At 39.3% G+C, this 19,302-nt stretch overlaps 1 protein-coding gene and 1 pseudogene across 1 annotated transcript in view; both read right to left on the bottom strand.

Moving 5' to 3' along the window:
* Pfdn1 (prefoldin subunit 1) overlaps positions 1-19,302 on the bottom strand; it is a 134,490-nt gene that overhangs the window by 17,858 nt on the left and 97,330 nt on the right. The gene's annotated exons all lie outside the window — the stretch shown is intronic.
* Positions 10,239-11,249, bottom strand: LOC105943643 (annotated as a pseudogene).

The raw sequence follows: 19,302 nt of genomic DNA, 5'->3' as shown, positions 1-19,302 counted from the left end.
TTTACACATTTTTGTCTGTGTTTCCTCAAATCTCCTGTGCTTTCTCAGCTCACTGAGAAAGAAAGATTTGATGATCACTCTTCTGTCCAGTACCCAATCTATTAAGCAACCTATGCTTGTAAATATGGTCCCTTTTGTTGAAATCAGAAGTGCCCTATGTTTATAGGCATGAAAACAACCTTTCCACTAGAGTATCAATTCCATCCCCATGTGCTTTCCTAGAAACAACACTCCCAGTTACCCCCCCCCCCCACAATATTCTATTCTTCTACAATATCCTTCTTGATGAGGCAAATCATTAAAAAAAAAATCTTGGGTTGGAGAAGGTTCAGAGGTTAAAGGCACTTGCTTGCCTGGTTCAATTTTCACTTGGCCTGGGTTCAATTTTCCAGTACCTATGTAAAGCTAAATGCACAAAGTAACACACACATCTAAAGTTCATTTACAGTGGCAAGAGGCCCTGGTACACCCATTTTCTTTCCCTCCCTCCCCCCTCTCCATCTCTCCCTCCTTTCTTCCTTCTCTCTCTACACACACAGAGTTCATTTCCAGTGGAAATAAGCCCTAGAAAGCCCATTTTCTTTCTCTTTCTCTCTCTTTCCCCTTGCAAATAAATAAGTACATAATTTTTTTTGAGGCAAGTGCAACAGACTGGCCTTTTCTTTTTTAACGCAAGAGAATGAGAGTGAAAATGAGAGAGAAAGAAAAAGAGAGAATTGGTACACCAGGGTCTCCAGCGATGAGTACACTATCTTGTTGTATGTGCGAACTTGCATGCTCACATCACCTTGTGCATCTGGCTTATGTGGGACCTGGAGAGTCAAACATGGTCCTTCAGCTTTGCAGGCAAGCACCTTAACTGCTAAGCCATCTCTCCAGCTGAAATTTTTTTGAATTGTTAAAAATATGGAGAGGGCTGGAGAGATGGCTTAGTGGTTAAGCGCTTGCCTGTGAAGCCTAAGGACCCCGGTTCGAGGCTCGGTTCCCCAGGTCCCACGTTAGCCAGATGCACAAGGGGGCGCACTCGTCTGGAGTTCGTTTGCAGAGGCTGGAAGCCCTGGCGCGCCCATTCTCTCTCTCTCCCCCTATCTGTCTTTCTCTCTGTGTCTGTCGCTCTCAAATAAATAAATAAAAAATTAAAAAAAAAATATGGAGAAGTATGAGATTACAGAATACATGTGTGGCTTCTATCAAGATGTCATTGCAATAATCTTTGAGAGAGATGATAGTATCTTAGTGGTAACAATGGACATAAGTAATATTTAAGAATGCAAAAATGGATTTCATCAAGTCCTTCACTAAAATCTTCAGTGGAGGTCAGAAGTTGGGGGGATAGGTATGACATCCCAACACACCAGCCTTGGGCTTGCACACTGGCTGAATGGTGTTGCCTTTCAATGAGCTAAAGATTCCAAGACCAGGACAAGGTTTGGAAGGGATGATAATGAGATTTCCTTTGAATATACTAAGTTTAAGACACCCATGAGATAGTCAGGTAAAATGTGAAACGAAACTAGACTGAACATGAAGTTCATGGAAGAAAGCTAAGATAAAAGACATAATTTGTTGGGGCGGGGACATAGCTCAGTGGTGCAGCACTTTCAGAGGATATGTGAAGTCCTATATTTAATCACCAATAATAAATTATGTATATATACACACATATATACACGTACATATATATATATATATACATATAATTTTTGCATATAGGTGGGACTTGAAGTCATGAAAATGGATGAAATTCCTAGAAGGAACACAGGGTAAGAGGACTTAGCCTAAGGAAGTCAACATTTTAAGATTGGAAGGAAGATGAGGAACCAACAAATAAACTAAAAAGGAGGGAGACTAGTGTCATAGAAACCAAGAGGAAAGGAATTCAGGAAAAAAGATGAGATCAATAGATGTTTTCGAATGGGAACAGCAAGAACATGTCAGAAATGGCTTGTGAGGTCCTGGGAAGATGGCTCCGTTGGTTAAGAGGTGCTTGACTGCAAAGCCTAATGGCTCAGGTTTAATTCCCAAGCCACTCACATAAGCTCAAGGCAAAAAGATGGGGCAAGTGGCTGGTGTTGATTTGCAATGGCAAGTGATGATGACACACACACACACACACACACACACACAAATTTTCTTTTATAAAGAAATGGCTGGCTGGAAGCCTAGTCCCTGCTACAAAGAGCCATGCAGCATGAAGACTTTGGGAAAAGTCATCAATGGCCTTAACAAGCAGTGAACCCTACAATTTTACAGCTGGCCAGGCAGGTGAAATGTGCCAACTGGTTAAATGGTGGCATGTCAGTTTTCGGGGAAACCAACTGTTCTCTGATTGGAACTGAGGTCCACTCTATGGGAGGGAATTCCTGCCTGGTACTGAAAAACTAGTCAAAAGCCTATCACTGGGACTTCTGGGTAAGATGGTGGCTTAAGAGCCACACCAAACCAGCCTAGGGAGGGATTCAAGCAAAACACACTCTTCTGAAAAGTGAAGGAGTATGGGTTATTCTTAGATACAACAGAGAAAACAGAGAGACCAAGACCCACCAGAAAGGAGGAAAATGGCTAGAGTCCTACTGAGGCGACCAAGATGCGGCAGCAGCAGACACCAAGCAACAGATTTTTCAACTCTATCAGCCTTCTTGCAAAGTTAATAAATCTGAAGGAAAGACAATTGAGATCAACTAAAAAGCTACTGAAAGCGCGAGAAACTCCAGAAGTCTGAACTCTCCCATCCCCCACCATCAGAACTGCGAACCTCCCAGCGTTCAGCCCCAGTGGCAGCAGCCAGCAGAGCTGATCAGAGGTACAGCTGCACAGCACAACACGGAGGGACGCAGGAGGGCACTCAGCATTGGTGAGATTGGAAGCCACCCCAAAAGGTAAGGAGGCTGACTGACCAAAAAAAACAGGTACACAGTCCTACAAGAGCTAATCTCTCTTTCCTTGTCAGGGTAGGTTATGGGGTATATATTCTTGGTTGGCTTTACCATTTTCAAAAAGTTTGTATTTGGGGGTTGAATTTTACTGCCTTTGGTGCTTTCATACATATACAGGGCCTCTGTTTGTTGCTTCTATCATTATCCAGGCCCAGGTTGACCTGAAACCCAATTCAGAACAGAAATCTCTACCTCCCAGCTGACCAGATTAACAGTATAGAACAACACACACCCTCAAGGATTTTGGCTTTATATGACTATCTGTTTAAATCCCCACAATTGCATACTTTGTGCTGGTTTTTATTGATTGTATATGCTACTCAGTTGAAGTTGAGAATCTGCCAGTAAATTATTCCACTCAGTCCACTAGAATACTTGATTAGCAAGCAAACTCAACACCTAGGATTACTTCTGTGGCTTGATTGGGGGACAAGAGCTACACCTGGCACCTTGAACTCATATCCTGAGGGTATGTAGATGTGGATTGCCACATCTGGGAACACTGCAGATAAGTAGAAAACCCAAGCATCAAATCAATTCAGGATGCAAAAGTCGCTAAAATACAAGGAACTCAAAGAATCACGAAAATACAGTCCCACCAAAAACTATAAAGCCATCAGAAAGGATCACCAATGAGACAAAGATTTCAAGAAAATGATGGTATCTAGGCTCAAAGAAATCAGAGAAGAAATGGAGGGAATCAAAAAAAGAAAACAAAGGAATTAAAGAAGAAAACAAACTTCTGAAAGAGAACACAGGAAACCAGCTTAATGAAATAAAGAGATCATTATAAGACATGAGTAAGGAAATAGAAATACTAAAGAAAAATCAGGCTAAAATCCTGGCTCTGAAGAATAGTCATGAAATTAAAAAAAAAAAAAAAAAAGACTCTGTAGAAAGTCTCTCCAGTAGAATGGATGGAGGAGAGAACAGAATATCTAAACTAGAAGACCAGGTGGCAGATCTAATACAGTCCAACAAAGAGAAAGACAAGCTAATAGCAAGGTATGAATGGGAATTTCAAGATATCCGGGACCCTATGAAAAGATCAAACATAAGAATTCAGGGTGTAACAGAAGGAGAATAATTTCAATCCAAAGGCTTAGTAGGTGTTTTCAACAAAATCACAAAAGAAAATTTTCCTCGAATTGGGAAAGAAATGCCAATGCAGATACAAGAAGCTTTTAAAACACCAAATAGGCCATATGTTAGGACACAAAGCAAACCTACACAAATATAGGAAAATTGAAATAATTCCTTGTACTCTATCTGACCACAATGGGAATAAGCTGCAAAGCAGAAAAAAGCTACACAGCATACAGGGATTCATGGAGACTGAACAGTATTAAAAGATCAGTGGGCCATTGAAGAAATAAAAAAGGAAATCAATAAATTTATAGAATCAAATGATGATGAGAATAAAATATACCAAAACCTTTGGGACACAATGAAAGCAGTCCTAAGAGGAAAATTTATAGTTCTAAATGCCTATATTAAGAAATTAGAGCCAGGCATGGTGGCACACATCTTTAATCCCAGCACTTGGGAGGCAGAGGTGGGAGGATCACTGTGAGTTCAAGGCCACCCTGGGACTACATAGTGAATTCCAGGTCAGCCTGAGCTAGAGTGAAACCCTGCCTCAAAAAAAAAAAAAAAGAAATTAGAAAGTTCACAAATAAGCAATTTAATGCTCCACCTTAAGGTCTTGGAAAAAGAAGAACAAGACAAACCAAAAAGCAGTAGACGAGAAGAAATCATAAAGATTAGGGCAGAAATTAATGAAATAGAAACCGAAAACACAATCCAAAGAAACAAGGAAACAAAGAGTTGGTTCTTTGAAAGGATAAACAAGATTGATAAACTCTTAGCAAATTTGACCAGAAGAGAGAAGAGACCAAAAAGAAAAAAGGAAAAGAAAAAAGATGAAAAAGTCACCATTACAACAGGTACCAAAAAAATTCAGACAATTATAAGAACATACTTTAAGAATATATATGCATCTAAGCCCACTCTCCATTATCAAGCTACCATCAATCATGGGCTAGAAGAGGGTCTTTCTCTATTAAAAAAAGTAAGGGTTATCTCATCTGTCCTGGTTGCTAACTTACTCTCCGTTGGAGAATCTGCTTCTCTTTTTCAGACAGATGTAGATCCTAAGGAGAGAGCCATCTCATCATACCTCAAAAGGGCCCAGCTGAAAATAACAACTGGCAAAACAAGCAATGGCGCTGTTTTCCTGGTAAACTGGGTACCAGCACAAGGGTGAAGGAGATCAACACAGAGAAAAATCAACTCCTACCAAATCAGAGAGCCAGAGACGAAGAGGCCGCAACACCTCGTCACTGAAGCAGACCAAAAATGAACCCAACATGGCTCAGGGAAATTCTGTGAAAGAGGGGGTGGAAAGAATGTCAGAGCCACATGTTGGGTCATGATATGCAAAGATACTTATCCTACCCATAACTGTGGGCTAACTCCACAAAGCATGACCCATATACCTCAACAAGGAGGGGCTAAAGGGAGGAGGTAGGTCATGGATGAGCCTAACAATGGTACCGAACTGACTGTATTTGCTGAATACAAAACTAATTAATTTTTAAAAAGTTTTAAAAAAGATTGAAAACCTGAAAGAAATGGATGATTTCCTTGATTCGTATGACCTACCAAAATTAAATCAAGATGAGATAAACCATTTAAATAGACCTATAACAAGTACAGAAATCCAAGCAGTTATAAAAAGTCTCCCAACTAAAAAAAGCCCAGGCCCAGATGGATTCACTGGCAAATTTTAGCAAATCTTCATGGAAGAACTAACACCAATGCTTCTCAAACTTTTCCATAAAACAGAAAAGGAAGGAGTTCTACCAAATTTCTTCTATGAAGCCAGCATCACCCTCATACCAAAACCAGGCAAAGACAGAACAAAAAAAGAAAATTACAGACCAATCTTCCTCATAAACATAGATGCAAAAATTCTGAACAAAATATTGGCAAACAGAATACAAGAATATGCCAGAAAGATTATTCACCCTGACCAAGTAGGCTTTATCCCACAGATGCAAGGATGGCTCAACATACATAAATCAATAAAAGTGATATATCATATAAATGGTCTGAAGGACAAAAATCACATGATCATCTCAATAGATGCAGAAAAGGCATTTGACAAAATCCAACATCCTTTCATGGTAAAAGTATTACAGAAACTGGGACTAGAAGGAACATTTCTCAACATAATAAAAGCTATTTATGACAAACCTACAGCCAACATAATACTAAGTGGTGAAAACGCGAAGCTTTTCCAGTAAATTCAGGAACAAAACAAGGGTGTCTACTGTCCCTACTTTTACTTAATATAGTACCGGAGGTCTTAGCTATAAAGCAATAAGGCAAGAGACACTCATAAAAGGAATACAAATTAGAAAGGAAGAGATCAAATTATCACTATTTGTAGATGACATGATTCTATACATAAAAGATACTAAAAGCTCTACCCACGACCTGTTAGAGCTGATAAACACTTTAGCAACATAGCAGGATATAAAATAAATACACAGAAATCAGTAGCTTTCCTATATACTAACAACAAACATACAGAGAATGAAATCAAGGAATCACTCCCATTCACAACTGCCTCAAAAAAAGGGGGGAGGGATGGAGGGAGGGTATTACCATGGGATATTTTTTATAATCATGGAAAATATTAATAAAAATTGAGAAAAAAATACTATTGAAATAAACTTAACTAAGGAAATGAAGGAGCTCTACAATGAGAACTTTAAAACACTCAAATGAGAAATTGCAGAGGACACAAGGAAATGGAAAGATATCCCATGTTCTTGGATTGGAAGAATCAATATTGTGAAAATGTCAATCTTGCCAAAAGCAACCTATGCATTTAATGAAATCCCATTAAAATTCTAATGGCATTCTTCACAGGAATAGAAAAAATAAAGATCCTAAATTTCATTTGGAAGCATAAAAAACCTTGAATAGCCAAAATGATTTTGAACAACAAAAATAAGGCTGGTGGTGTCACCATGCCTGATTTTAAGCTATATTACAAAGCCATAGTAACAAAAACAGCATGGTATTGGCACAAAGACAGACATGTAGATCAATGGAACAGAATAGAGCAGAATGTTAATGCAGACAGCTACAGCCATCTGATTTCTGACAAAAAATGCCTAAAATATTCACTGGAGAAAAGACAACCTCTTAAACAAGTGGCACTGGGCAAACTGGATATCTGTATGTAGAAAAATGAAAATAGATCCTTGTCTTTCTCCATGCACAAGAATCAAATACAAGCGGATCAGGGACCTTAACATCAGACCTGAAACTCTAAAATTGCTAGAGGAAACCCTTCAACATACTGGCATACGTAATGACTTTCTGAATATAGCTCCAATTGCTCAGAAAACAAAACCACTAATCAACCACTGGGATCTTGTGAAATTACAAAGCTTTTGTACAGCAAAGGACACTGTGAATAGAGCAAAGAGACAACCTACAGAATGGGAGAAAATCTTTGCCAGTTACACATCTGACAGAGGATTAATATCCAGAATATACCAAGAATTCAAAAAACAGAACAATAAGAAATCAAAGAACCCAATCAAAAAATGGGCTATGGAACTAAATAGAGAGTTCTCACTGGAAGAAATATAGATGGCATATAAATATCTAAAAAAGTGTTCTACATCCTTAGCCATCAGGGAAATGCAAATTAAAACTACCTTGAGATTCCATATCTTTCTCCCATCAGAATGGCTACCATCAAGAAAACACATGACATATGAAAACTACTTTCTCATGGGGAAGCAAGGGCCTTGGCAATAGCCTATAATGTTTTGGAGGCAACAGGGACCTCCCCTGGCCAATGACTCACTGGAAGCTATCTCATCCCAGGCACTGAAAATTTTCTAGTAATAATCTATGGCTTTTGGATGTGCCATTATTTAAGAAAGTAGATTTCCATATGTCTTATTCAGAATATCTTGAATTTTGATTGATCCCCCCACACGTACTTTTTATACAATCTCTTCCCCTGACCTCGCTTAGGCCTTTCCCCTCCCTGTAATATGATCTTCTACATATATATATATGTATATGTATATGTATATGTATATGTATATGTATATGTATGTATGTATGTATGTATGTGTATATATATATATATACATATATATATATATATATATACACATACATACATACATACATATACAATACCATCCTCTTAAGACCTTCCCTCTCCTCCTTCCCTTATATCCTTTTTCTTGCTTATGGGCCTCTGTTACTGATTTTTGGTTCCAGATCACACACAAGTCTATACATTTGTAGCTAGGACCCACATATAAGAGAGAACATGCGACGTTTGGCTTTCTGGGCCTGGGTTACCTCACTTAGTATAATCGTTTCCAGATCCATCCATTTCCCTGCAAATTCCATAATTTCATTTTTCATTACTGCTGAATAGAACTCCATTGTGTAGATGTACCACATCTTTATTATCCATTCATCTGTGGATGGACATCTAGGCTGGTTCCATTTCCTAGCTATTGTGAATAGTGCAGCAATAAACATGGTTGTGCAAGTATCTCTAAGGTAGTGAGAAGAGTCATTAGGATACATGCCTAGGAGTGCTATAGCTGGATCATATGGCAAATCTACTTTTAGCTGTCTCAAGAACCTCCACACTGATTTTTCACAATGGCTGTACCAGATTACATTCCCACCAACAGTGTAGAAAGGTTCCCCTTGTACCACATCCTCGCCAACATATATTGTCATTTGTTTTCTTGTTGGTAGCCAACAGAATATGGCAGGGATCAAATCAAACCTCACAGTCATTACCCTAAATATTAAATGCCTTAATTCTCCCATCAAGAGACACAAGATAACAGGATAGATCAGAAAATTAGACCCCCTCAATCTGGTGTCTTCAAGAAACCCACCTCACTACTAAAGACAGATACCTCCTCAGGGTGAACGGGTAGAAAACAATATTCTAAGCAAATGGGAATAAGAAACAAGCATGCATAGCTATATTGATATCAAATAAAATAAGACTTTAAACCAAAAATAATCAAAAAAGACAAATAAGGCCACTTCCTACTTGTCAAGGGAAAAATCCATCAAGAGGATATCACAATCATAAATCTTTATGCACCAAACACAGGGACACCACAGTTCATAAAACAAAACCTTCTTGACAGTAAAACAGAAATAACCACCAACACCATCATAGTTGGGGACTTCAATACACCATTATCAATAATAGATCATCCAAACAGAAACTCAACAGGGAAGTAGGAGAGCTCAACAAAACCATAGATCACTTAGACCTAACTGACATCTATAGAACATTCCATTCCAAATCCACAGACTACACATTCTTCTCAGCAGCCCATGGAACATTCTCTAAAATAGATCATATACTGGTCACAAAGCCTGCCTCCATATATTTAGGAAGATTGGCATAATTCCCTGCATGATATCAGATCACAATGCTATACTGCTAGAAATTAACAACAAAAGACACACCAAGAATCCCATCAGCTCCTGGAAACTGAACAGCACACTTTTAAGCAATAAATGGATAGTGGGCAAAATAAAAAAAGAAACTGTGAAATTTCTAGAAATGAATGATGATGAGAACACATCATACCAAAACTTATGGGACACAATGAAGGCAGCCCTTGGGAAAATTCATAGCACTAAATGCCTTCATAACAAAGACAGAGAGATCCCAAATCAATAACCTAACTATCCACCTAAAGGCACTGGAAAAGCAAGAAGAATACAACCCAAAAAGCTCCAGACAGAAAGAAATGATTAAGATCAGAGCAGAAATTAATGAATTGGAAACTAAGAAAACAATTAAGAAAATTGACAAAACAAAGAGCTGGTTCTTTAAAAAACATAAACAAGATTGACAAACCCCTGGGCAATTTGATCAAGCAAAAAAAGAGATGCTTCATATTAACAAAATTTGAAATGAAAGAGGAGCGATCACAACAGACCTAAGTGAAATTGGGAGAATCATCAGGACTTATTTCAAACACCTCTACTCCACAAAACTGGGTAACATGGAGGAAATGGATAATTCCTGGACACATACCATCTACCAAAGCTAAACTCAGAGCAGATTAATCTCCTAAACAAACCTATCACACTCATCAAGATTGAAAAAGTAATAAAAAACAAAAAACCTCCCCAAAAAGAAGAGTCCAGGACCAGATGGCTTTTCAGCTGAATTCTATCAAACCTTCATGGAAGAACTCAAACCAATCTTTCTCAAACGGTGCCACACAATTGGATACAGTGAAAGCTCCCCAACACCCATAATCTACTTCATTGTTGCTTCAGAATTTTAATATTTTCATCACTTATAATTTCTGGTTTGGATGATAGTTCTGACCACCACCTTTTTATTACTGCTTGAAGCCAGTTTAAACCAACTATTATGTTCTTCAAATTTGCTTTTCAGTAATGACTTTACTAGAGGCAACAAGTCTATACAGCAGCCAAGTGAGATATATTGCTTTTCTTCCTGTAAACTATTAATTAGAACAGAAAGGCAATCTACCACAACTCCAAGATCTTCTATCCTGACCAAATAGGCAACAAGTTCAGTTATACTTCTTTTTCTCCAGAAAGTTAAAGCTACATTTAATCTCAAATTCCTGCTGAATAAAACTTGGGCCATTGTTTCATGGTCCTGAGAAACCTCAGGAAAAAAGCCACTGTATTTTGATGATGGGCTTTCTGTTTGTGAAGAACCAGAATCACTAGAGTTGACCAAAAATGTTTGACTATTACGGCATAATTTTTCAGGCAGGTGGCCTGCACAAGCCAGTTCATTTTCTTTATTTGCCATGTCACAGTCCCCACTTTCAGGGGACTGTTTGTTTCTGTAACAGGGATTTAGAAATGGGTAATGACCTTTCTTTCTGAGACAGATCACCACCTTGAGTACTTTATCTGGGCTTTTCATGACTTGTCCAGCTGTTTTACTTATGTAAGCAGCCAACTGTTTTGGAGATTTCTTAACCTCCTTCATGTTCTTATTAATGAAATTAGATATCCTCTTTCTAGAAAGACAATGGAATGATCCTCAATGTTATTACAGGAGTTCCATTTTATAACATTTTTGGCTTTGGATGCCAAATCTCTTAAATACCAGCACTTAAATGGTACCAATGCCTCAGCCCAACCAGGGCGCTGACCAGCTGCACCCCACAGTTTAGAGGGTCCCTCCAGTTCCTGGCCGGCCGCCCACTCAGAGCCATTCAAACACCACCACATGCGGCCCACCAGGATAGCTTCATAGTCATATATTAATGCTACTCTCACTTCTGGTTAGAGAAGCTTCTCTTTTCAGATGGCAATGACCACTGGGATGACCCAAAAGGCAACACAGTGCTGAGAAGAAGGGACAGAGGAGTGTCCAGCACTGAAACATCTCACAACCTCCAAGGCTCAGAGTCCATTGCAGAAGAGGTGGTAGAAAGAATGTAAGAGCCAAAAGAAGGGTAGGACTCCTTACAACGTGCTCCTCCTGACACAAAATGTCCTGGATAGAATTTGGTCTCGATATAAAAGACCTTACAGTGCCTGATAATACCCACACAAGACCCTCATAATAGGAGACAAAGATGATGACATCAGATTAAAAGAGAGACTAATGGAGAGAGGGAGGGGATATGATAGGGGCAGAGTTATGAAGGAGAAAGTGGGGGAGAAAAGTGGAAGGGAGGGAAATACCATGGTTTGTTGTCTGTAAGTATAGAAGTTGTCAATCAAGTGTGTGTGTGTGTATGTGTGTGTGTGTGTGTGTGTGTGTGTGTGTGTGTGTGTGTGTGTGTGTGTGTGTAGCCTATGACTAGGCTGGAGAGATGGCTTAGCAGTTAAGCACTTGACTGTGAAGCCTAAGGACCCCAGTTCAAGGCTTGATTCCCCAGGACCCACGTTAGCCAGATGCACAAGGGGGCGCACACATCTGTAGTTCATTTGCAGTGGCTGGAGGCCGTGCCCTGCCCATTCTTTCTCTCTATATCTGCCTCTTTCTCTGTCTGTCATTCTCAAATAAATAAATAAGAATAAACAAAAAAAATTTTAAGCCTATGACCAAGGAAGTCATAAAATCTACGGCAAACCTAACTACTGTTTTCTGGCTAAATTTATACATTATGCCCACCAAACCATCCTCTAAGCACTTATGTTTAGGCCATATATTAATGCTACTCTCACTTGTGATTAGAGAAGCTTCTCTTTTCAGATGGCAATGACCACTGGGGTGACTCAAAACTCACCACCATGCTGAAACATGACAGTGGAGAGTATTCAGCACTGAGACATCTCTATCACACCCTCCAAGGTTAAGGGACCATTGCAGAAGAGGGAGTGGAAAGAAAGTAAGAGCCAAAGGAAGGGGAAGACTTCTTACAATGGTGTTTTCCACACATAAAGTGGTCTTGATATTCATAACCTCACAATAACTAACACTACCTATACAAGATCTGTGTAAGAGAAAGGGGGGAAAAATAATGGCATCAAAATAGAAGACTAATTCAAAAAAAGATGGGGCTCTGTGGAGGGGGGACTTGGGAGAGGGAGTGAAGAAGTATTGGAAGGGCATTATGGTAATAGTATATTGTCTGTATTTATGGAAGTATCAATAAAAAGTTTTTTTAAACAAGATATGGCTGGTGGACAGCTGGGTGTGGTGGTACACACCTTTAATCCCAGCACTCAGAGTAACTTGGGTGACTCTGTTTGTTTTTTTAAAAATGGGCTGCTGGCATAGATGTCCCTCAACTGATGAGTGGATAATGAAGATATGGCACATTTATACAATGGAGTTCTACTCAGCAGTAAAGAAAAATGTAGTTATGAAATTTGCAGAAAAATGGATGGATCTGGAAAGGATCATACTAAGTAAAGTAACCCAGGCCCAGAAAGCCAAGCGCCACATGTTCTCCCTCATATGTGGGTCCTAGCTACAGATGATTGGGCTTCTGCGTGAGAAGGAAAATACTTAGTAGCAGAGGCCAGTAAGTTAAAAAGGAGATATAAAGGGAAGAGAAAGGAAGGGAGGAGGGTACTTAATAGGTTGGTATTGTATATATGTAAGTACAATGAATGAGATGGGGAGGTAATAGGATGAAGAATGAAATTTCAAAGGGGAAAGTGCGGTGGGGGGAGGTATTACCATGGGATATTTTTTATAATTATGGAAAACGTTAATAAAGATGGTGAAAATTTAAAAAAAAAGGGGGGGCTGCTGGAGAGATTGTTCAGCCATTAAAGCACTTGTCTGAAAAGCCTAACAACTCCACTTCAATTCCCCAGTGCCCACGTAAAGCCAGATGCACAAAGTGGCTCATGCATCTAGAGTTTGTCTGCAGTGGCTAGAGGCCCTGGTGTGCCCATTCTGTCTGTCTGTCTTGGTCCCTCTCTCTGTTTCTCTCCCCCTCTACTTGCAAATAAATAAATAAATAAATATTTAACAATATTTTTTAAAGGAGGGAGAGGAATGACTGCTGGAGGAGAGGGGAGTACAGTCAGTAATTTCTAATATCTCTTCTAACTTGAAACCTGACCCCAAAGTTCCATGAAGAAAATTTTGCTCATTGTAAGTGTCATAGGTGAGCCTCAGAAGCCATGCACACTCAATGCAACTTGATGACAAAAACTGTGACCTCCTATCTCAAGGAAATGCTGGTGTGCTTTGTTTAGGAAATACAGCAGCCAAGAGAACATACTTCAGAGACCATACAGGGCCACAGCTGATAGGTCTTGCATGTATTTGATTTAGAAGCTGAGCAGAGAGAGCAAGAAAAAGTAGTACAGACTACTACTAATATCACCACCAGAAACCCAGCCTGCAATCTTGACCCTTTCTCAAATTGAACAATATAGCTTATACAGAACAAGACCCTAAATTCCAAACTATGAGAAAAATAAGTATATGCATAATAATGAGACATCAACAGCCAACAGTAGTGGGAGGAAAAGAAGCTTGAAGACAAATTTTACAAAATCAAGCTTTTTTTGAAACAAAAAAAAAAAAACGTATTTTTATTTATTTGCAAGTAGACAGAGAAGGAGAGAGAGTGACAGACAGAGAAAGAGAATGAGCATGCCAGGGTTTTTAGCCATTCCAAATGAACTTCAGATGCATGGGCAACTCTGTACATGCAGCTTTACGTGGGTACTGGGAATTGAACCCAGGTTGTTAGGCTTTGCAGGCAAACACCTTAACCACTGAACCATCTCTCCAACCCAAGAATAATTTTTAAAGAAACTTTAAAAAAAACATTTTATTTATTATTTATTTTCAAGGAGGGAGGAAAGAAGGGGGGATTGTTAGAGATGGGGGAAATGGGCATGCTAAAGCCTGGTGCCACTGCAAACAAACTCCAGATACATGTGCTCTTCTACATTCAGCATTATGTGGTTATGGGGAAATCAAACAAAGGGCATCAGGCTTTGCAAGCAAGTATTCCAAACTGCTGAGCCATCTCTCCAGCCCACGAAGTTTCTTAATATACATTATTTTTCTTTTGTTTCTCCAGGATCAAAAAAGTATTCAGGGGCTGGAGATGGCTTAGTGGTTAAGTCACTTGCCTGCAACCCTAAGGACCAAGGTTCAGTCCCAAACCCATATAAGCCAGACACACAAGGTGACACATGTGCACAAGGAGACACACATATCTGGAGTTGACTGTAGTGGCTAGAGGCCCTGGTGCACCAATTCCCCCCCATTTAAAAAAAAAGTATTCATGGGCTGGAGAAATGGCTTAGCAGTTAAGGCGTTTGCCTGCAAAGCCAAAGAATCCCAGTTCAATTCTCCAGGAGCCACGTAAGCCAGATGTGCAAGGGGGGGTCGCACACATCTGGAGTTTGTTTGCAGTGGCTGGAGGCCCTGGCATGCCAATATTCTCCCTCCCTCTCTCCCTCCCTCTCTCCCTCCCCCTCCCTCTCTTTCTCTCTCTCTCTCTTAAACAAATAAATAAACTATATTTTTTCTTAAAAAGTATTCATCAGCTGGGCATGGTGCCATACGCCTCAGGAGGCCAAGGTAGGTGGATCACTCTCAGTTCAAGGCCAACCTGAAACTACAGAGTGAATTCCAGGTCAGCTTGGGCTACAACAAGACCCTACCTTGGAAAACAACAAGTATCCATCAATAAGGATGAAAGACTATTAAAAAAGGGCACCTACAGAGTGATTTTCAGATCAGCCTAGGCAAGAGTGAAGCCCTACCTCGGGGAAAAAAAAAAAAAGTTCACCAATAGGGTGAGATGGCTCAGTGGTTAAGGCACTTGATTGCAAAGCCTAATGACCCAGGTTCAGTTCCAGAGTACCCATATAAAGCTAGATGCACAAAGTGGTGCATGCAATCTGGGTGTGTTGGCACATACCTTTAATCCCAGCACTCCCAAGGCTGAGGTAGTAGGATCTCAGTGAGTTCAAGGCCACCCTGAGACTACATAGTGAATTCCAGATCAATGTGGGCTAGAGTGAAACCCTACACCTTGAAACTGCCCCCCCAAAAAAGAGGTGCATGCTGGAGGCTCTGGCATGCACTGTCTCTGCCTGTATCTCTTCTATTTCTCTCTGCTTACAAATAAATAAAAACATTTTTTAAAGTTCACCAATAATAATAATAACAACAATAACAACAACTTTAAAAGTTCCATGTTCAGCTTGTCGTTAATCTATCCCAGTCTCAGAAGAGCAAGAAGAAATTAACAGTGCTCACAGTGGAGTTTGACCTGCAGGAACAGTGAAGTAGAGAGGAATAAGGGTGTGTCTGCTGTAAGGAGAGGAAGTGAGGGCAACACCCTACATTCTAAGAAGCAGAGTTGTAACTGACTCAACTCAGTTGAGGGCAGGATTTACACACCAGTATGTAGAGCAAAAACCTGAAGTCTCTCCCTGCTCTCCCCACCAAGCAATTCCAGAATTCCTGTTTCCTTACAACTCAACAATAAAAATAGTGATTGAAAAAAACAAGCAAAGGACTTCCGGTTAAGATGGCAGCTTAGGAACCTTACCAAAGCAGCCTAGGGGAGAAAAAGCCAAAGAATACCCAGCAAAATATGCACTTTTACTAAAAAGTGAGGTGTATAAGAAATTAAAACAGCAACAAAGAAGTAGGAGAGATTCAGGGCATCCAGAGCCCACACAGGCAGGCCTAAGAGGCTCCGGGAACGGTGGCTCCAGCTCTAGCTCTGGCAGCAGCAGCGGCAGCTGCAGTGGCTCCAGCAACAGCAGCGGATCCAGCAGTGGCAGCTCCAGCAGCGGCAGTGCCCGATCTGTGGGGCCACAGCTGCCAGGCTTAGTTTGCCCCACAGTAAAAGCCAGTGCCCAGCTCCAGAAAATAGAACAGCAGTCCAGCAATCCAGCCAGCTTACTTGAACCCACAGGGCACCAAAGAGGGACACACAACTGACACCAAAATCATCCAAAAAGGTAACTGGGATTGCACCAGGGAAAGGTCTCACTTGGTCACAAGCTGACTTGGAACCATTAGCAGACCAGAAATTTTAACCTCTTTGTTGATAGAAAATCTGGTTGTTATAATACCTACTCTTGCATAAATACTCAGTGTGGTCTTTCATTGAATGTGTACATTGTTTAGTTATATTTGAGAATCTATCTGTATTTTGTTCCACTCAGCCTACTTGAATACTCCCATAACAGACAAACCCAACCCCTAGGAACACCTTTATAGATACTCTGAGAGTCTTAAGAGACACACTTAACACCTTAAAATCCTACCCTGAAGATATATAACATGAGATCAATTGATACAACTAAGAATACCAAGCTAGCTAGAAAATCCAAGCATTAACTTAATCCAAGATGCAAAAATATATACATTATTACACAAGAAACACTAAAACTCAACACAATATAAATCCACCAAAAAGTATTAATGCATCAGAAATGACCTCCAGTGAGAATGAGTTAGAGGAAATGCCTGAGAAAGATTTCAAAGAATAATTATAAATATGTTCAAAGAAGTCAAAGAACAAATCAAAGGAATCAAAGAAGAAATCAAAGGAATCAAAGAAGACATAGGACACCAATTTAATGAAATAAAGAAGTCAATACAAGACATAAATAAGGAAATAGAAATAATAAAGAAAAACCAGTCAGAATTACTAGCAATGAAGAACACAGTTAATGAAATAAAAAACTCTATAGAAAATCTCACCAGTAAAATGGATGGAGGAGACGACAGAATATCTAAGCTAGAAGAGCAGGTGCCAGATCTAATACAGGCCAACAAAAAGAAAGAGAAACTTATAGAAAAGTATGAGTGGGAATTTCAAGATATTCGGGACACCATGAAAAGACCAAATATAAGAATTCAGGGCATAGTAGAAGGAGAAGAATTCCACTCCAAAGGCATAGTAGGTGCCATCAACAAAATCATAGAAGAAAACTCCCCCAAATTGGGAAAGAGGTGCCAATGCAGACACAGGAAGCCTTTAGAACCCCAGCCACACAAAACCTGGAAAGAAACTCTCCTCACCATATTATAATCAAACTACCAAACACACAATCTAAAGAAAAATTATTGAAAGCAGTTAAGAGAGAAAAATCAAGTTACCTACAAAGGCAAGCCCATCAGGATTACAACAGATTACTCAACACAAAGTTTAAAAGCCAGAAAGGCCTGGAGTGATGTATTCCAGGTTCTGAAAGATAACAACTGTCAGCAAAGTTATCCATTAAAATAGATGAAGAAATAAGGACATTCCAGGACAACAGCAGGCTAAAGGAGTATTTGAAGACAAAACTAGTTCTACAGAAAATACTTGAAAGAATCCTCCATGTCAAAGAGAAGGAAAAGCACACACATAAGGAACCTGGAAAAAACAAACAACACTCAAATACTAGTTAACACAAGAGAGCAAAGGTAGAACTGGAACTACAAAAAAAAAAAAAAAGGTGAACATAAATACACACCTTTCAATAATATCTCTTAATATCAATGGCCTCACTGCCCCAACGAAAAGACATAGGTTTGCAGACTGGGTTAAAAAACAGGATCCTACAATTTGTTGTCTCCAAGAAACCTTTCTACAAAGGATAGACGTTATCTTAGGGTGAAAGGTTGGAAAAAGGTGTTTCAAGCAAATGGGCCTAGAAAACAAGCAGGGGTTGCTATCCTAATATCTGACAAGGTAGACTTCAGTCCAACATTAGTCAAGAAAGATAAGGAAGGTCACTTTATATTGATTAAGGGCACACTCCAACAGGAGGACATTACAATCCTAAACATATATGCACCTAACATGGGAGTTCCCAAATTCATCAAACAAACACTATTAGAACTAAGGTCACATATAACACCAAACACAGTGGTGGTGGGAGACTTTAACACCCCACTCTCACCAATTGACAGGTCATCCCGGGAAAAAATAAACAGAGAGGCATCTGGACTAAATGAGGTCATAGAAGGAATGGACCTAACAGATATATACAGGACATTTCATCCAAAGGCTGCAGAATATACTTTATTTTCAGCAGCACATGGAACATTCTCTAAAATAGACCATATATTAGGACACAAAGCAAATCTTAACAAATTCAAGAAAACTGAAATAATTCCTTGCATTCTATCTGACCACAATGGAATTAAACTACAAATCGGTAGCAAGAAAGGCTATAGAGCATACACAAAATCATGGAAACTAAACAATACATTACTAAATGATGAATGGTTCAATGAAGAAATCAAGAAGGAAATTAAAAAATTTATAGAGTCAAGCGATAATGAGAACACAACATATCAAAATCTCTGGGACACAATGAAGGCAGTTCTAAGAGGTAAATTTATAGCCTTAAGTGCCTATATTAAGAAATTAGAAAGGTCGCAAGTAAACGACCTAATGCTTCACCTTAAAGCCTTAGAAAAAGAAGAACAAGGCAAACCAAAAATCAGTAGACGGGAAGAAATAATAAAGATTAGGACAGAAATTAATGAAATAGAAACAACAAAAAAAAATCCAAAGAATTAATGAAACGAAGAGTTGGTTCTTTGAAAGGATAAACAAGATTGATAAACCCTTAGCGAATCTGACCAAAAGAGAGAAGAGATGCAAATTAATAAAATCAGAGATGAACAAGGTAACATCACAATAGATTCCAGAGAAATTCAAAAATCATAGGGACATACTATAGAAGCATATACTCCACAAAGTATGAAAATTTGAAAGAAATGGATGACTTCCTTGATTTATATGACCTACCTAAATTAAATCAAAATGAGATTAATCACTTAAAGACCTATAACAAACATGGAGATCCGAGCAGTTATCAATAATCTCCCAACTAA

Source organism: Jaculus jaculus, chromosome 13 (assembly GCF_020740685.1).
Source record: "Jaculus jaculus isolate mJacJac1 chromosome 13, mJacJac1.mat.Y.cur, whole genome shotgun sequence".
Lineage (NCBI taxonomy): Eukaryota > Metazoa > Chordata > Mammalia > Rodentia > Dipodidae > Jaculus > Jaculus jaculus.
Note: the sequence above shows the minus strand (reverse complement) of the source record. Positions and strands in the feature narration are given on the sequence as shown.